We start from the raw sequence: 19,621 nt of genomic DNA on the forward strand, positions 1-19,621 counted from the left end.
TGTTACTAACCATTAGTACATCATATAACTTATTTTAAAATTCAACAAAAGTTTTTTTTTATTAATTCAATTACAATAAAAATAATTGTGTTTTAGAATAGCTGACTTCATAAAAAAAAGTAAAGGTGAAAAATTTTTCTAAATACACACCATTGTATTGTACCATGGACAATTTTTTCTCACTAAAGGAAGCTATTTTTCATTTAAAAACAACCTACGAGTACTAAATTTCAAGTAAATACGTTTATTGGTTTTAAAGTTATTGTTGTTATTAACTAAAAGAATTTAATTTTTTTTAATTTTAACACCCTGTATCTCGAAAAGTAAATAAGTTTGACCCCTCATTAACTATATCGTTTTGTTCAATTTTTCGAGAAGTATCTACAGTCAAACGTTGTAAGTGTCATTTGGAAACACCCTGTATGTATGAAATATTAGATATTTAATAGAAAATATTAGATACTTACAATTTTGCCACAGACTGAACAGTAGATTTTTCCCATATCCATAGACAGCTCTTTATAAGGTTTAATCCAAGTTGAAGCACTGGTTGTTTTAGGCATTATAAAATCACAATCTTCCTTTTTGTTACGCACAACGAGTGTTTACGCTTTGAATATCAAAACAAAAATGATTTACAAATCTGAGCATCAAATTAGAAATGTTTAGGTACCTAATTCAATAAACTGGGAGATTTTGGAAAATCCCTAAATTAGGAACAAAACTATTAGCCGTTTACCTGCTGTTAAGATACAATAAATTGTAGATAGATTTGGGGATTAGATCATAAAATGCAAATGAGCGAACCCTTAGCGATTATCCAATAACTGAATGCCTCAGTGACCGAGACTTTCTAAGAATGTTGAGGGCTACTTAAATTGATCTTCTTTGAAATTGTAAATGTTTTGTACCTGTAGAGATTACGTACTTAGATCATTTCTTGATTAAAATGACTACAAAATTTTATACAAGAATTGAAATAAATTGGTATGTTTAAAAATTTTCCAATACAGTATAAAAATCTAAACTTTTATGCACTTTATGCAAACTTTTATACAAATATGCCAAAATATGAAATATTTGCATAAAATATGCACAATATGCAAAATATGCAATATGCATATTTGCCGAAGTCTACTTATAAGTATTATCTTTCGAATGGTGCTTAACAGGTGGTTGTCCAGATAATATTACTAAAATTGTAAGTCGGATGTCCACTATGATATTTGTTGAAAACAGCCCTATGTGGTATAGTCGAGTCCAACGATATTTTGTCCATCGGCAAATTCAAACAGATAATATTTGTATGTTATGAAATTCGAGTAACCGATGTCCAGGGACGTATCGCGATATTTATAATTGCGAGTAATTGATAAAGGAAATAAGGATTTACCTAACACAAAGCCTTTAGATGTAGTAAAGGACTTGGGAGGAATAGAACTCCATAAGTTGCTTTACTTACTACAAACCCATCGAAACCATAGAAAGAGACAAGAAAAGATAAACATATTATATATTATAGATCGTATTGTGACTTCCTCCTACAGTAGTAATAGTGTAACCAGTGTAGTGTAACCAGCAATAGTGTAGTCTTGATAAGAATTAACCCATATCTGCTCCCTAGGTGCTCTGCAAAATGCTTCGACCAGCCCAATCGAAGTTTCCTCTGAATTTCTGTCCCAATTTGGTGGGTTAGGTAATATCTTACATTAAAACAGAGTTTGGTAGTAAAATGGTCCAAACAAAAGAGTCTAAGGACGAGTGGGGAACATAGTCCCGTAAAGGAGGCTCCCAGGGTATAGTAGACCCTATGTGGGAGCCGGAGCAAGACTAGACTGGCTTGGAAAATGCACCCTTTTTATACATTTGTCTTTCGTATTGATATGTGCATTTCCAAGTTAATTGGATAATCGTAAATTGTGTAGAAGTTCGACAGAATTGTGATCGACGTTCTCATTGGACCACAGACACGCGATGACAATAGCAACAAAATTACTAGTTATTTAGGTAAATATTTTTAGAAAACAATATTAACGTTTTATAATTCCAAAGTAAAATTCTGTGATATAAATATAATAACACTCAGTTAATAATTGTACTTTATATTTTTAAGGTTATCTGGACAGTTCTAATCTATTTTATTAAAATAATGTAAAAATTCTGTACATGATTATAACCATTACACCAATACCTTTTTATTTACTCTGGTATCACACCGCAGTGTATTTTTTGTATAAAATAAAATTCCTGCTTTTATTACAATTCGTGCTTTTTCTATGATAGTTGGATATGATAACCTGAATTCGGCAATGGTGGTCTCTAATATAGGTCATTTAACTAAGTTGATAAAATTTTTGTACTGAAAACTTTTAATTTAAATTTTAAATGTAGTAAAATGTAAAATGATTATTAGTTGTTTTATATTATGGCTACAAATGCTTCGTTACTAATAAATAGGTAGAAATATAGGAAACATTAAACAAAGCAATTAGATACGAGGGTGGATTGATATAAAACTAGCCTTTGATAGAAAAAAACAAGTTTTTTGGAATTAAATCGATTTATTTCTCAACATAGTCCCCTTTTAGCTAGATACACTTAGTAGACGATGTTCCGATTTTTTTATCCCATCCGAATAGTACTTTTACTCGAGCTCTTCAAAATAGGCCGAAGTTTCAGCGACGACTTCATCATTTGTTGCTCCTCCGAGCCATTTTTTAGGTTTGAAAACAGGAAAAAATTGCTGGCGGCAAGATCTGGGGAATACGGTGGGTGTTTAACCAATTGATAGCCCAATTCGTGCAATTTTGTGATGGCGACTGCCGATCGGTGAGCCAGTGCATTGTCTTGGTGAAAGAGCACTTTTTGCGTTCCAAACCGGGGCGTTTTCGACGCAATTCGGCATCGAATCGATCCAATAATGCTGTGTAGTACTCAGCAGTGATTGTTTTTCCTTTTTCCAAGTAGTCGATGTGGATAGTGCCCTTCGCATCCCAGAAAACAGTCGCCATCACTTTGCCGGCCGAATGTGCACTCTTTGCCTTCTTCGGCGGCCCTTCGCCGCGTTTGCGCCACTGTTTCGACTGTTCTTTGGTTTCCGGTGTGTAATAATGCATCCAGGTTTCATCAACGGTGATAAATCGGCGAAAAAAATCCTTCGGATCGCGCCGTATCATCGCCAATAGCGTCTCCGAAGTGGTCACACGTTTTTGCATTTTTTCGATTGTCAGCAAACGTGGCACCCACCGCGCGGATAGCTTTTTCATGTCCAAATGATGGTGAATGATGTTGTGTACGCGTTCATAGGAAATATTTAGGACCTCTATTAACTAGCGGAGCTTAATTCGACGATCTGCCATAATCATGTCATGGACTTTGTTGATCATTTCCGGCGTGGTGACTTCATTTGGTCTCCCGGGACGGTCATCATCAAAAACACGTATGTCCACCAACAAATTTAGCTTTCCAAAATTTTACTGTTGCTAACGAAGGTGCAACCTCACCACAAACTTCATCCAGGTCGGCTTTGATTTGCACATTCGTTTTACCCTTTTTGTGGAGGAACTTAATCACCGAACGATACTCGACTTTTTCCATTTCTCCGAAAACACAAAATTTGCTTGCTTTTGACGGCTGTAAAAAACCAAACTAATTGTTTTTAAAACTTAAAATTTTGACAGACGTCATGTCATGAATGGCAAATGTCAACACTGAAACCAATTCGGTATCAAGTAGCGCCATCTATCAAAGGCTAGTTTAATATCAATCTATCCTCGTATATGAAAAGTAATAAAGTTCCTGATCAGGATCATATTCAAACTGAATAAACGAATATTGAACGATTATTGTCAATAAATGTTTGTTCAAAACAAAAATTCCACAAAAAGTAAAACAACTATACTAAAATGAAGACCTTTTCTAACTATTGATATATAAGAAAGGCCCTGGAACCTTCCTGATGTATCTAGCTAACCAGGGTCTTTGCGGCGATTTTAATGGAATCCTTATCCACACCATATTTCAGTTTAATATTGGTCAAGTTTCCTCGGGTTTCATTGTCAAAAATCGTGCAGGATATTTTTCTCTCTGCTCTCTGGCTCAATATGTATGGCGGAGGTAGAGTCTTCGTTTTTCAACTTAAAAAGTCATTCATTTCTGAACCCGATTTTGAGGCATCTCTTTTAAAATTATACTTCTCGGTAGTACACTCTTACCATGTTAGTTAATTCTTGGTAAACCAAGAATTATCCGAGAAGCCATAGAAATAGAAAAAAAAGACCAAATTGCCTTAATAAAAGAGATGACGCCGTACGGTTACCTTCTACATGGAGACCTCTCATAAACAAAATATCGCCCCCTCGATCCTCGAATCAAAATCCCACTGTCAGAAATGTTCGCGCCAACTCTCACGCCAATCCCCACCTAGGCCACGTCACCATCGACGGTATAAATAAACCGTCCCCTGGTCCCAGCCGTAGTAGTGAACTAGTGAGTGAACTAGAAGTGACTAGTGAGTGTAGTAGTGTCTGGGGGCTCGGGAGACTGACACCTCGAAAACCCTGAAGAAGACATCAGAGAGGATGTCGAAAGCTCGGTAAAATGGATATCGACGCGGTTCAACCCGGAAGACTGGTGAGTTTAATATTAATTTTTATAATAGTATGTATTAATCTTAGCTCTAAGTTTAATATATATATATATATATATATATATATATATATATATATATATATATATTGTTATGGATCAGTTTATCGATCAGAAATAGAATAAAGAGTTTTTTTATTATTTTAATATACCGCGGGCATATAAGTTAAAATACAACCCTGTACTTATTTGTAATAGTTAGAATAAGAGAAAACATTGTTTCGTGACGGGACCCTGACGAGTTTTTCCGTGAAAGACTGAGTGAATAGTGAAAGGACAATGGAACCCGTATAATTATAGATTTAGGAATAAACTTGTAATTGTTTTTTGCGGTAGGCATTTTTCGAAAGTAAATAAGAATTAGATTTAGATATGAGAGAACAAGAATTTGGAAACTTATTTCTGTTGAAAAAGGCAAAATTGTTAATGGTTTCTGAAAAGTAATTTGAGTAAAAGTAGTTTATTTGTTTTAAATATCATGTTGGAAATTTTCTAAATCGAAAATAAGTGGGAAAGATGAATGCTTATGATTGGTTAAAAAGGAATGATGGGAATGAGAGAGTTGAGAAGGTTGTCTGGGAGAGATTGAAAGAATCAAGATGTTACCGGCAGACCAGAAGAGAAGACGTGCTTTCGTGTAGTCAATCTGAGTACCAGTGTTTTCGTTTGTTAGTGAAAAAGGTGGAAGCTGAGAGCAGATCAAAATCGAGAATATTAATACCTCTTTTGAGTCTGCATAGTCCACGAGATATAATTGAGAAAGAAAGGAAAATTTGTGAATAAAGAGTACCGGTCAAAAGAGGCTTGGGCTTGTGTTTTCGGAGGAGTAGTTTGCTGGTATGCGGTTTGGATCGATGCTGAGAACGGGAAAGATTTGATGGTAGCCGGACATAATCAATCAAGGAAGGAACTGTGGTTTGATCGAGAGGAGACATCATTGGTGTAAAAAAATAAAGGTAAGACAAATAATTTGAATGAAAGAAAATTTTAAGATATTCTAAAGATAAAATCAAATATAAGCATACGAACTAAGATTCCAAGTTTCAAAGAGTTATTATTTTTGTGAATAAATTATATTTTTATGTGGTCATTTTTTTTAGTAGATATTATTATAAAACAGATCAATAGATAGTTTGTAATTAAAATTAAATTTAGAGTATAGGAGTTTGTTGGGAAAGATAATTGCCCACAAAAGTTATTTATTAATATTTATCGTATTGCTTATTGAAAATAAATAATAATTTGTGTGCATATTTATGTTGTTTTAATGTTAGTTCCGTTTCCTGTTCTATCCCGATTATGAGCAACTAGGAGATACTGAACCCACTAGAAGAGATATATAAAGTAAACTGATTAAAGTAAAATTAAAAAGGCACCCTGAGAATTGTTAATAGTAATTGATTTGTATGACTCTGCATAAATTAGGAATAATTAATTAAATAATTGGGTTAATTAAATTAGTGTTAATTAATAATAAAACATCATAAAGCAGATCACAACAATATATATATATATATATATATATATATATATATATATATATATATATATATATATATATATATATATATATGTTTCATTTTTTATTTGCTGGACTTTGGTAGATTGTGATCACAACCCGCGTATGGTTTTGCGCCTAGAATATCTATTTGGTGTTTTACGATAAGCTGCTCGTCTTTTGGTATAGAATTTTCGTAAGTAATCTAAACCGTCTATTCTTATAAATAAGATAAAAGTCTTACTAAATGTTTCTTATGAAATAAATAATAAACAAAAGGTAATTAAAAAACTACCGAAATATCTTTTGAATTCGTAAAAAATATATTTATTAGTCCGCTTTCGTCGATATCAGCAAACCTAGAGACTTTCAAGTCGGTCATAATATTCCTAAAATCTGGTTTCAAGGAAGTATATCCTGAGAGGATCATTAATAACATAAAATTTAAAAGAAGCTTGAACATTCGAGGCAATCTTAGCAAGTGCAACATATTTCTTGGAAAAATTTTAAAATTTAATACTTTCGTTTAAACATAAATGCAACACTTTAAGTTTTAAGAGGAATTTACGAAAAATTATTACAAAATTGCATAAAAATATGTATACAGGGTAGTGACTTCTAAGTTCTAGACTATTTATAAGACTAAAATAAAATCAATCTATGAATCTCTTGTGATAGTTATTCATTAAAATAAATAATAATTTTTAATTCAGTCTATATAAATTAAATATGGGGTGTTTCAAAAAAAGGTAACCCCGTCTTTAGGGTAGGTAAAAAACTGAAAAATATTTGGGGTTTGCTTAGTAAAAAAGTTTTGTAACGCCATCCGTTTTCAAGATACAGGGCGTTGAAGAAAAAAAAATTTACGCATTTTTTACGATTTTGCCGAAACTACTGGCAACATTGTAATGAAATTTTATACGAATATGTTTTGGAAGCTGATACATCCCATGCATTTGTTTTTATATCTCATTCTCATAGAGGGCGCTAGTTACACGGATCGTACTAAGTATTAGTCAATATAACTTTTTTAAGAGTATAATTATTAATCAAAATTTCAGGTAAACTTAAACATCATTCAATTGTACACGAAAAAGGTACTCTTGGTAAAACTCGATACTGTGTACCGTTTTCGGAATATTTTGATTTGAAAATTATGAAGTAATAATTGATGCTGGTATAAAATAGTTAGTAATTAAACAAAACTCACATGAAGAAAATTAAATTAATGACTAAGAACATAAAATAAAATTCAATTACAGTAAGTGTTCAATGCCCTCCGTTCTCGCGAATACACAAGTCTATTCTTTTTTCTAAAGATTCCATTAATCTTCTAAACGGTAGGGGATCAGCTATGATATCATTAAATTGACGTTTAATTCTTTCTTCCAATTCTTGGCGTGAATTTACCGATGTAGCATAGACTTTTTCCTTAATATACGACCAAACTGCGTAGTCCAAAGGGTTAAAATCGCATAACCAAGGAGGCCAATGAATCGGAGCTTCTGCACCTCTACCAATCCATCGATTCGGAAAATGATTACTCAACCAATTACGACACCTTCTATCAAAGTGTGGTAGAGCTCCATCGTGCATAAAAAATAAAGATCTTCGCTCGTTTAGCGTTAAATCTTCTAATATCTCGAATAAGGAATTGTTTAAAAAATCAAGATACATATCACCATTTAAATTTCCAGATAGAATATGATAACCTATTAATTTGTTACCTAAAGTTGCTGCACAAACATTAACTTTAAATAAGTGTTGGTAATGTGATACCCTTTTGACTCGTGAATTCTCATCACACCAGTAGTGTGCATTATGGGAGTTTAACATACCTTGTCGCGCAAAGGTGGCCTCGTCTGTAAAAAGAATGCATTTTAAAAAATTTGGATTGTGGGCTGTCCTTTGTTGCAATGTTTCACAAAAATCCACTCTAACCGGTAGATCATTTGGCAAGAGCTCTTGGACTTGTCTGTAATGATAAGGATGTAATTGCTGTTCTTTCAGTATCCGCCAAGTACTTGAGAAAGAAGTATTTGTTTGTCTTGCTATATTCCTTACACTAACAGTTGGATCTTTATGAAGTAAATTTAAAATATTATTTTCTTTATTAATTGTTCTTGTTGTTCTTGGTCTACCAGAATTTATTTTATTTGGTCTCACATTCCCAGTTTCTCGACAACGTCGTTCCACAGCTCTAAATGTTTTTTTACTTGGTAAGTTTCTTCTAGGAAACTTTTCTGCATAACGTGTCACAGCTGCACTAGAACATCCTAAACATTCGCCTAAGGTTAATAACATGTCAGTGTATTCAACATTTGAGTACATTTTGATTTGATTTTACAAATAACAAAGTTTCAAAACTCTAATTATTGTTGATTTATCGTCATAACAATCAATAAAATTTATTTAATTTAATGTCAGATTTCCATGTCACACTTGGAGAAAATAGAGGTATACCTATTAGAACTTTATCATTACTACCCGCATCAATTATTACTTCATAATTTTCAAATCAAAATATTCCGAAAACGGTACACAGTATCGAGTTTTACCAAGAGTACCTTTTTCGTGCAAAATTGAATGATGTTTAAGTTTACTTGAAATTTTGATTAATAATTATACTCTTAAAAAAGTTATATTGACTAATACTTAGTACGATCCGTGTAACTAGCGCCCTCTATGAGAATCAGATATAAAAACAAATGTATGGGATGTATCAGCTTCCAAAACATATTCGTGTAAAATTTCATTACAATGTTGCCAGTAGTTTCGGCAAAATCCTAAGCAAACCCCAATTATTTTTTAGTTTTTTACCTACCCTAGAGATGGGGTTACCTTTTTTTGAAACACCCTGTATAATAACATTAGATTATATTGCTGCGAAGTTCATTTTAATTAACACACCACATTAATATATCATATAACTTTTTTAATAATATTTTTTATGATAAATGTTGAATTAATAAATCAATACTGTCTCATTTAAACAAAAAAAAATTCCTGTTTATGTTGATGTAAGAATCTAATAATAAAAAATGAGTTTAATTATTAAATATCAATCTGATTTCATACAATCATGTTTAATTTCTTGGGAAATCAAGGTAACAGTCAAAAGTTCACCAAAATTTCCTTCTTTTACATCTTATATCGTAAAAAACAATTTCTTGCACGCTCCTTCGTCATTTACGATCGCCCAATGCTACCAACCTTCAATGGCCAATACCTAAATAATTTCCGGCCATGCCAGTAAAACTAATTAGAAGTGAATTGTCATAAAAATTCCTGTAAACATAAACAAGAAATGTGGCATTATTTCCCGAGAAAGCCATTCTGACCGATGCGAAATTGTTTTTTTATTGATATGGCGGCGCAATGGCCGCGTGTGTCACGTGTTCTTCGGTTTAGGAAATAAAATAGCGATAAAATGGGTGACGGCAGTTCATTTTCATATTGGATATCTCTTCTGAGATGCGATGAATTTTTAAAATTTAATTCTTGGTAAGCTATCCAATTGGACGAATTAACTTCCCGTGCGTTAATAACAGACATGCAGGTTTTTAATTCCCAACTAACTATTTAATGGATTTTAAAAAAGGGCTATATATATATATATATATATATATATATATATATATATATATATATATATATATATATATATATATATATATATATATATATATAAGACACTATGGGACAGAGCTAGAAGTACATATATACGACGTAGATGCACGATGAAGAATATCAAGGAGTGGGTAATTTATAGAAGAGTAGAATGGAACAATCAAATACTTTGAGAATATGATGCAGCGAGTTTTAGATGAAGCAAATTGAAAACCACTCCTTTGATATCTCCGATTAGATAGAAGACCGTTTACGTTTACCTTAAAATTTCTATTTGGGAGAAAATTTTTAATAAAAGCAAGTATATTTCCTTGATAGCCCCATGATTCCAGTGCTGAAATTATCTTGTGATGCCAAGCCATATCAAATGCTTTGTGCAAATCAAAATAAATTGCAATACATTTTTGGTTGTTGTAGAATGCGTTATTAATATGTGATTCTATATCTACTAAATTGTCGGTAGTCGATCTTAAAGGACGAAATCCAGATTGTTCATTAATCAGTTGGTTATTTTCTTCCAGACACCACAATAAACGTTTATTTATAATTTTTTTTAAAGCTTACACATTACACAAGTTAGGGACACTGGACGATAAGAATCTGCTTTGTTTTGTGGCTTATTAGATTTTAAGTTGGGAATAGTTATAGCTGTTTTCCATAAATTGGGAAATTCATGTTTGGTCCATATATGATTATATATTTTTAATAATATGTCTACTGCTTCGTCAGGTAGGTGTTTCAAAAAAGAAACCGGGATGTCATCGGGGCCAAGGGATTCCTTTAAATAATATATGATCTCTCTTAGTTCTCTGATTGTGATAAGTGCATTTATAGGTTCATTATTGTTTAATACGTTAATAGGAATAGTTTCTTTGTGTTCTTTGTATATTAAAAAAACTTTATCATAGTTAGAATTTGTGGATGTTAACTTGAATGTTTCCGCTATTTTTTCTACGATTTCTGCACGATTTATTTTCTACTTCTAATGAATCGATTCCTTGATATGACCTAGTGCCTGTTATATTCTTTATTTTCTTCCATATATTTGTTGAAGATGTGTAATTATTTATCGTTTCTACATATTTTATCCAGGATTGTCTTTTAGATCTTGTGGTAATCAGTTTGGCTCTAGCCGTACTTCTTTTAAGATTAATTAAGTTTTCTAGGTTTTTGTACCGTTTGTACTTTTAAAGAGCTTTCTTCTTTAGATTCTTCATTCCACCAGGGAGTTACTTTATCTCTTTTTATAAACTTTGTTTTACCTATCGCTTCTAGAGCTGCTTCCGTTAAGAGTTTATTAAACTGTAGAATTATTTCGTCTATTGAATTTTCATTACAATTTTTTGTGGCTTTAATTTAATTTAAACATAATATTTAACACTAAAAAGACACAAAAAAACAGTTTCAGATCTTTTCACTTAAAAAACTTGTTTTTTTTGAGATTATGTTAAATGACAACGACTGCAGTTAAAATGATAGATATTTGTGTTTAATTATTTATTATGAGAAAATGCATATATAGCTACTTTTAAATCAAATATGAACACTTTGCCAAATTGATAGTATTGTCAACAATGTTTCTCTAAAAAGTTCTCTTAGATTGTACTTTCCTGCATTAATATATTCATGCCCTTGTAGCAGGACAACACAAAACCGGCAGAAAATGCGAAAAACAATCCCTAGAGGGTGCAATATTGCCGCGCCTTTCGCGGACACAACACAGTATCCTTTAAAAATTCACGACGATGCCGGACATAATATAAGTGCTGGACAGGCCATGCTTGAATTCACTGCTCTCAGGATGCAATTTGTTTGTATCTTTTTTTTGTTGGTTTCAATGTCTTCGATGTCGAAATTTCAACGATACTTTTATTTTTGTCTTCGGTAGAATTGAATACTGAATAAAATGGGTTTCAGAAATTTATTTCCCGATTCCATTGTTTACTGCGAAAACTTTTCAGGCATTGACAGTGGTTTTAAGGATATACAAATGTCATAAGAAATATTAAAAAATCCGTATTTCTTACGTGTATGTAGTATTTCATATACGTAAAAAAAATTTTTTGTGAACAGTTCTACCTCTGTGAGTAGATATTTATGTAATCTTATCTTAATGTTGCTTATCTCTCTGTTTTAATAAATTTGTAGTGCACTTTTGATGAAGCCAACAATCAGTTGTCGAAATATTAAGAGAAAAAAAAAATAGAATTGTTTTAATTCCAGACCAACAGAACCTGAAATATACCAAAGAAGATTATTTTAGATAATATACAGTAATACCAAAACTACATATATATATATATATATATATATATATATATATATATATATATATATATATATATATATATATAATTAATATTATAACAATATAATATTATAATTCTTTGTTTTGGAACTCATGGACAAAAATATCGAATATTTTGGAATTTTCTAATTTTTTTTTTGAACATAAATTCTGGTCAATCAAGTCGTTTATTGTGAAAAAGAGTTTATTTTAATAATGTTTAATGAACAATTTTAAGTTTAAATTTTAAATTTTTTTAACTCTAAACTTAAATGCTAACTTAAATTGCTTAAACAAGTCTTTTTAATTGAAACAAGTGCATGTTCAGTAACGAGTATTCCCTCCTGTAGCTTTTATTTTTGCTTGCATCCTTCTCGGTATGCTTGCAAGTAAATTTTGGACATACCCTTGGGAAATTGCATTCCATTCATCCTGTACAGCAAGCCGAAGCTGCTCTATCGTATTTGTAACGGGATTTCTTTGTCGTATGCGACGTTTTAGCCGATCCCTCATGTGCTCTATTGGATTTAAATCCGGATTAAATGGTGGCTAATCCAATATTCGAATTTGGATTTCATAATTACTTACTATGGCAGCGGCATGTGATCAAGAATCATCGTGCATTAACATGAATCTGTCATATCCAATGTAACCAACATATGGCAAAACATGATCTTGCAGGATATTTTGAACCAGTCAGTGTCAGTAAGTGTCACCAGTCATCCGTCCAATCACTTCCGCAAGTGCAGTGCGTCCCTCCCAACTAATACCTCCCCAAAGCATTATGCCGCCACCTCCAAAACTAACGATCTGGGCAAGATTGCAGGTGGCGAATTATTCTCCAACTCTTTTGTAGACGTGGTTTCGACCACCTGGCTTATATAATAGGATTTTGGTCTCATCAGTGAAAAGAACATTTTTCCAGTTGTCAATATTCCAATGAATATTTCTTCTTGTAAATTATAAACGGCGAGCTTTATGATTTTGGAGAAGATGTGGAGCATTTTCAGGGCGTCTAGGCTTTAATTTTACTTCTTTTAATCTTCGTCTAACTATTTTTGAACTCACATTAACTTGTTTGACATTTAGTAGCCCATTTCTGAGGTGCATCAATGTAGATGTGTCAATGAGCGATTTCTTGTAGAATTAAAAACCAAAAAATGGTCATCAATTGCGGTTGTGCACCTTGGGCGTCCTTGACCAGGCCTTCGTACAAAGTTCCTATCTCATGGTACCTTTTTAAAATATTCGAAAGTGTAGATTGACTTCTTCTGAGTCGCCGTGCGATATTTTTTTGTATTTATCCTTCTTCGTAGAAAAATTTACAATCTGTGCTGCTTGGGTTTCATCGCAGTATCGAATGGTGGCATATTTGTTCTAAACTTAGTTGAATTAAAACAATATTTAATTAAACTTAATAGATTAAACTAAAAATAACCGAATTACTATGGTTTTTTACTTTTTTTTTTCTTTACATGAAGAAGGTTTTTTATGATAAAATGCATGAATGACACTAAACGCTAAATAAACGTCAAACTAAACGTCAAAATATTTCAAACCAATTGAGTACATCAGCCCACTATATGAGTAAAATCAGTAATGTTAATGTAAATTATTTTGAAATAATAGTGACACGGAATCATTGGTCCATACTTTATCGATCTTTGACGTCAATTTTGTCGAGCATGTAATTTGGAATTTCGATACCAATTTTTCCAGCAGTATGGGACAACTTGCCATACTGCTGTCGCAGTTCGCCAATTTCTTCAGGGACATTTTTCAAACAAATTTATTTCACGATTTACTGACTTCCTCTATCCTGCACATTCTCCAGACTGAACATCTCCAGACGCAAACATTTGCTGTCTGGCTAAAACTACCGTTTTTAAACGTGCACACCACAAACCATAAATAAGTTAAAGGATGCCGTTAGAGCCTTCTTCGTGGACTTGAGACAACCTTTATTCCATAACATTACGAGAAATCTGGAATATCGGTATGAAGTCTGTCTTGAGAGAGGAGGAGCTCATTTAGAATGTGTTATAAAGTGTCAATAATATGTATTTTTTAAAACAATAAAATAATTACTTTATTACATTAAGTTTAGTACTGTTTATTTTGGGCAATACTGTATTTCATTCCAAGCAATCTTATTCTGTATAAATATTCCGTGGATTCCGTATTTAGTTTTGCGACTCCGATTTTTGTTTGTGTTGGCGCCGCCATACTGTGTGAAATATTTAATGATGATTCTTATTTTACATAATACTATTCTACGGTCTCTACCTACATCTGCTGAGTTCAGGCACCTTACGTCGATTATTTTCGATGGATGTATATCTCTGTACCTCCCCAAACTACAGTATACTTTATTTGAAAATCGTACTTTCAAGATATTCACGAACTTGATGAACAAGTATAGTTTGTTTCACGAAAAATGGTTGAGTGCTTAATGGTTACCTGAGTTGATCCTATTGTGTATACAAGAGTCTCTCAATAAACTACCGAAGTACACAGGGTCGCACTTCAGAAAGTTTGTTATTTAATATATTTCATTGGTAGCTGTGTAATACACGATTATAAAAATTTATTAAATTATTTCATATGGCATTTTCAGGTTGTTCAAGTGAATATACTTGATAATTGAACAATTTTTAACATGAAGAAAGTAGTTTTTTGTTCTACGTGAATAATTGTAGTATATGGATCTAAATTCAGAAAGGTACTTTCCTTCACACTTTTTACAGGCTTAGGACTGTCAGCAAAAAACTGGCGTGTTTAAAAGTTTTTGCTCTTCCTAATCGGATATGGTTAAAAATGTACAGTAATAATAGTTCTATTTACAGTATATACATACAAACGAATACATAATGTACAAAAAATAGATGAATTGAAAAAAATATATAGAAAAATATATACAAGTTAATATTTACAAAAAAAATACCCAAAATAACCAAAATATATTTATGAATTCCTAAATACCTAATTCTGTTTCGCTGTCGCTATCCTCTTCAAGATTAATAACAATTGGTTTAATTATGTGATTCAAAGTAACATATGAATTTTCTACGTTCATTACATGGCGTACTGAATTTTTCCAACTTTCTGGGGAGATATCATCAACACATTTCCTTATTAATTCGACCACACTACCACTTAAAGTCGGAGAAACATTTTGTGGCCTAACATTTGACTTTAGTTGGTGCCACAAATGCTCTATGGGATTAAATAGACAATAGTAGGGTGGAAGCCGTAACACTGTATGTTCCATGTCCTCGGCCAATGCATCACAAACATATACTTTTTTAATAGAAAATGATTTTAACACTTCTAACAGTTCATTTTTTAAAAAACTTTCTTCAAAATATATATCGTTTTCTAACAGGTAGTTTTGAATTTCAATTTTCGTGTTATTTGCACTTGAAGACTTATATAATTGACGACTGTGGTAACTTGCATTGTCCATTACTATCACACTATTTTGAGGAAGGTTAGGTATAAGACAATTCTTAAACCATTGCTCAAAAAGCTCTGCCGTTGTATCCTCATGGTAGTCCACGCAGGAGTCTTTATTGTTCTTTGCAGAAAGCCATAAGGCATTTGGGACCCAACCATTTTCCAATCCTGCATGTAAAATTGTTATTCTTTTCCCTTTATTTGATGGAGCTTTTGTTTGACACCTGTTAGAAGAATCGGACCATCTTTTGGATGGTGTTTCATGAGTGTCAAACCATGTCTCGTCCAGATAAATTATTGGTCGATCTTCTGTACGGTACTTTCTTATGGAAGTTATATATTCAGTACGCCACTTTTGTAAACGATGGGACTCGATAAGCACTTGCCTTTTGTCAATTGTACGATATCTAAAGCCCATTTTAGACAAAATCCTCCAATCATCATTAGTAAGCCGTTGTTTTAAAGCATCTAATGTAGGTATCCGTTGCTCTTCGTACATTGTGTAAATTTTTCGTCTTATTAAGTCCTTATCACTTTCGTCAATACATTTGGTAGAACTGGCATCCTTCGCTTCCTTCTTAACTTAATAGGATTTGATGTAATTCTTTTCACTGTGGTTAGAGGTATTTTCGTTAAATCAGATATTTCACTGGCAGCAGTATTAACAGTAAGTCCTCTTGTAAGTAAAGAACTATATATTGTTTTTACGATTTCTCTAGCGTCAGCAGATAAATGCTTTTTCTTTACTGGAACACTGGAAGAAGCACCATCAATGTTTTTCCACGGACGCCACATAATGCTGTTTTATAGGTATAAATAGGTATAACACTGGTAACACTTGTAACACTTTCAACCAAATGAAACAAAATGTACATTTAAAAATTTTTCATCGGTTTTGTATACTTTTACAAATTATACAGAATAGAGGGAACCTGTATAATTATTCCAGGAAATACTTAACGATCAACAAATTTATTGTGGTCATTAAAAGATCAACCATTGATAGTGAAACTCACTGTTAAAATGTTTACTTTTAGTTTACAAACTTTATGAAATAAAATGTATTCTAATCGTTTTTATAATTTTATACGATTGTTTAATCGTTTTTATATTACCAGGAATTTATTATACAAACAAGATAACGACACTCCACAGTAGCTTCAATTTTACCTGAATACTTACCTGTTCAACTAATGTTGACTAAGCTGGGGTACTTGTGGTCGGGTTTTATTGCAATCATTAAGCACTCAACCATTTTTCGTGAAATAAACAATACATGAATTTTTTCGAGAATTTATTGTAGGTGTAAAGCCCTTTTTAAGCTTGACTAAAATGTATTAATATAATTTGTACAGATATATTACTGCTCCTATTTAGGTTGAGAGAGGTTTTACTGTTTATAATATAAACATAAATGATTCAATTTCACATTGGTTTAATTCTCTCTAGTACAGATTAGATTTACATAAACAAAAATTGAGTGGAAATTCAGTTGATTTTAATTCGAATCAATATATTTGTATACATTCGAATATATAAAATATAAACAAGGTTTAAATTTTCTGTTTATTGATCAACGCGCACACAAATTTATTTTGCAAAATTTTAATTTCAGTAGATAAAAAATGTATTTAATCAAAAACTATTTAGTTTAGAAAGCTATATTAAACTTTTAGGTAGTTGATGGAGTTGACAGACACTTGATAAAAATATATGAATGAAATACTTCTTCTTCTTTTTCTTCTTCCTTCTTGTATGTAGGCTTTAAAACCAGTTTCTTCTTCAATATTAGCCTCCTAAATTGTTTAAATTATCGCACCATTGTAACAAAAATGTGCTAAGGAGTCTGGGTGACTCTATCCAGTGTAGCAAAAGGGTGAACTCTAAAATGTACCTTGATACACCAGCGAACTAATATGTGGAATAACGGAAGATGGAAGGGATTAGATAGAAATAAATGATGTAAAAGAAATAAATAAAGGGTAAATATGAATTTTAAAATATAGCAGAATTAAGTGTTGGCTAGCGACTATGCAGGAGAATGACCACTTGACACTCAAAGAAAGATTCGGCCAATTTGCATGCCCTACAGAGACCGTAAGATATAAGAACTAATGACAAGAAAACCACCAAGAAATAAACAGATGAAAGATAATAGTTGCTCTAATGAATGCTTGGGCGCCAGGAAGTTAAATGTTTTCTTCTGAGATATCTTGTATTGCTGAAATATGAAAGATAGGTACTAATTGAAATATTAAATTTTAACCACGACTTTAATGGTTACCAAACTTAGGTACAGACTATTTTAAATGCTTATATACTAACCACCACCTCTTATATACAGTTAACTTAGCTATATTTACAGTAAAATCCCTGAATATAATTATAAAACAATTTACCCCTGATATACCCCTTAATTTTAAATCGTGACAAAAGTTATACCCAATAATAATGTATAAATAATAAATATAATTATATACTACTCACTAATAGTTTAGTTTTCGTTCAGGAATTGGCTAGGTTTTCAAGTGAAAATCTCTCTGGATATGTGTGCACACGATAACCTAACAAAGAGAAATTCAAGGGAGAGTTATAACCTCATCCCTTGGTAGACAATAAATAATTAAATTAAGTTACAATGATTAATGTTTTAAGAAAATTGAAGGTATTTATTATTAAGGATATATTTTTAAATTAAAAGTGGAACCAAAAGTTAAAACCTTGAAGAGGACGTAGCAAAAGTTATTTAAAATAATTGAATGAGAAACAAAAATAAAAGTAAGTTCTTCCTGCCGGTTTCCGTAGGTTGCCCTTGAATATGATCCGGTGGAGAACTAGACTCAGGTGGTAAAAGATACACCAAACCTGGATTCCCTGTATCAGGTACTCTTAGACAAATAAGTCAACTTAAAATTCTTCTTAAATTTCCAATAAAAAACAATGAACTTGAAACTTCTTCCCCTTGTCCTTAGTAAGTACAACCCAAAAAAAAACTAAAAGGATTTCTTCCCCTGACTTGCAACTGGATTCTGGGAGTAGGCTAAAAAGGAACAATTGTGTTACTTCATGTTCTTTGTACGTACAAAAGGTAAGGAAAAGTCACAAGGTTTATCAACCTTGAAAGGCGATACAAGAAATGTCAACAAGTGACCTTAAATTGAAATAAAAACCTTAATGGTTTTCGGTAAATAGTGACCTTCGAATGGTGTGACAATGTTTTTATAATGTATGGATATATTAAATAGATAGTTTTAACGGAAAGCATGATCTTTATATATTATAGAATAGGAAAAAAATATATTAGATGGTTTAAACGGTATGAAATTGAAATAAATAATTGTTTGCTTTCACTCTTGAAAGGAAATAAAAATTTGAGATAGATATAGAATCTAATACTTATAATTTATTTAGGTATAAAACATTTTCCTTAATGAAATAAGGTGAAATATGACATTTATAAAATATATGAAATACCTATCAAAGAAGAAATTAAAATAGATCTGAATCTTACTAACAATGGCGGATGATATGAAGGATTTTTCCTTATAATTTATTTGTAATTTCATCTTACCGGCTAGGGTGACCCAACTGAAAGTATCCTCGTACAAACAACAAAATAACTCAAATGGTTTCTTCTAAAACGAACAGCTCTTGACAATAAAATAGACTTAAACTCAATTCGGGAAAAAAATGGCACTTCCCAGCCGCTACTATTCTGATCGAAACGATCTTTCTTCGATCACATCCAGTTGACAAGTAACCCGGTTAAGGTTCTACGAGTCGTCAGATGGATGTACTTTCAGAATCTTACCACTGGTGGCGCGGTTTAATGCCAACCTTAGAAAATAAGATTTACTGGGAGTTATTTAAATATTTAGTTTAAGAATATTTCAATATGAATTTAGTTTAGAATTAAATTAAAAGATTCCAGTCACAAAAAAAAGGTAAACGATTATTTAAGTAACGGACTCGTTACACCATCTTTTTCTTGGTCTGCCAATACTTTTTCGTCCATTTGCTGAGTGGTGCTATTCGTAATATCGTATCCTCTGCCATTCTACTAATATGTTCGTTCCACTCCTGTTTCCGTTTTGTCACCCATC

The sequence above is a fragment of the Diabrotica undecimpunctata genome, chromosome 6 (assembly GCF_040954645.1).
Source record: "Diabrotica undecimpunctata isolate CICGRU chromosome 6, icDiaUnde3, whole genome shotgun sequence".
Lineage (NCBI taxonomy): Eukaryota > Metazoa > Arthropoda > Insecta > Coleoptera > Chrysomelidae > Diabrotica > Diabrotica undecimpunctata.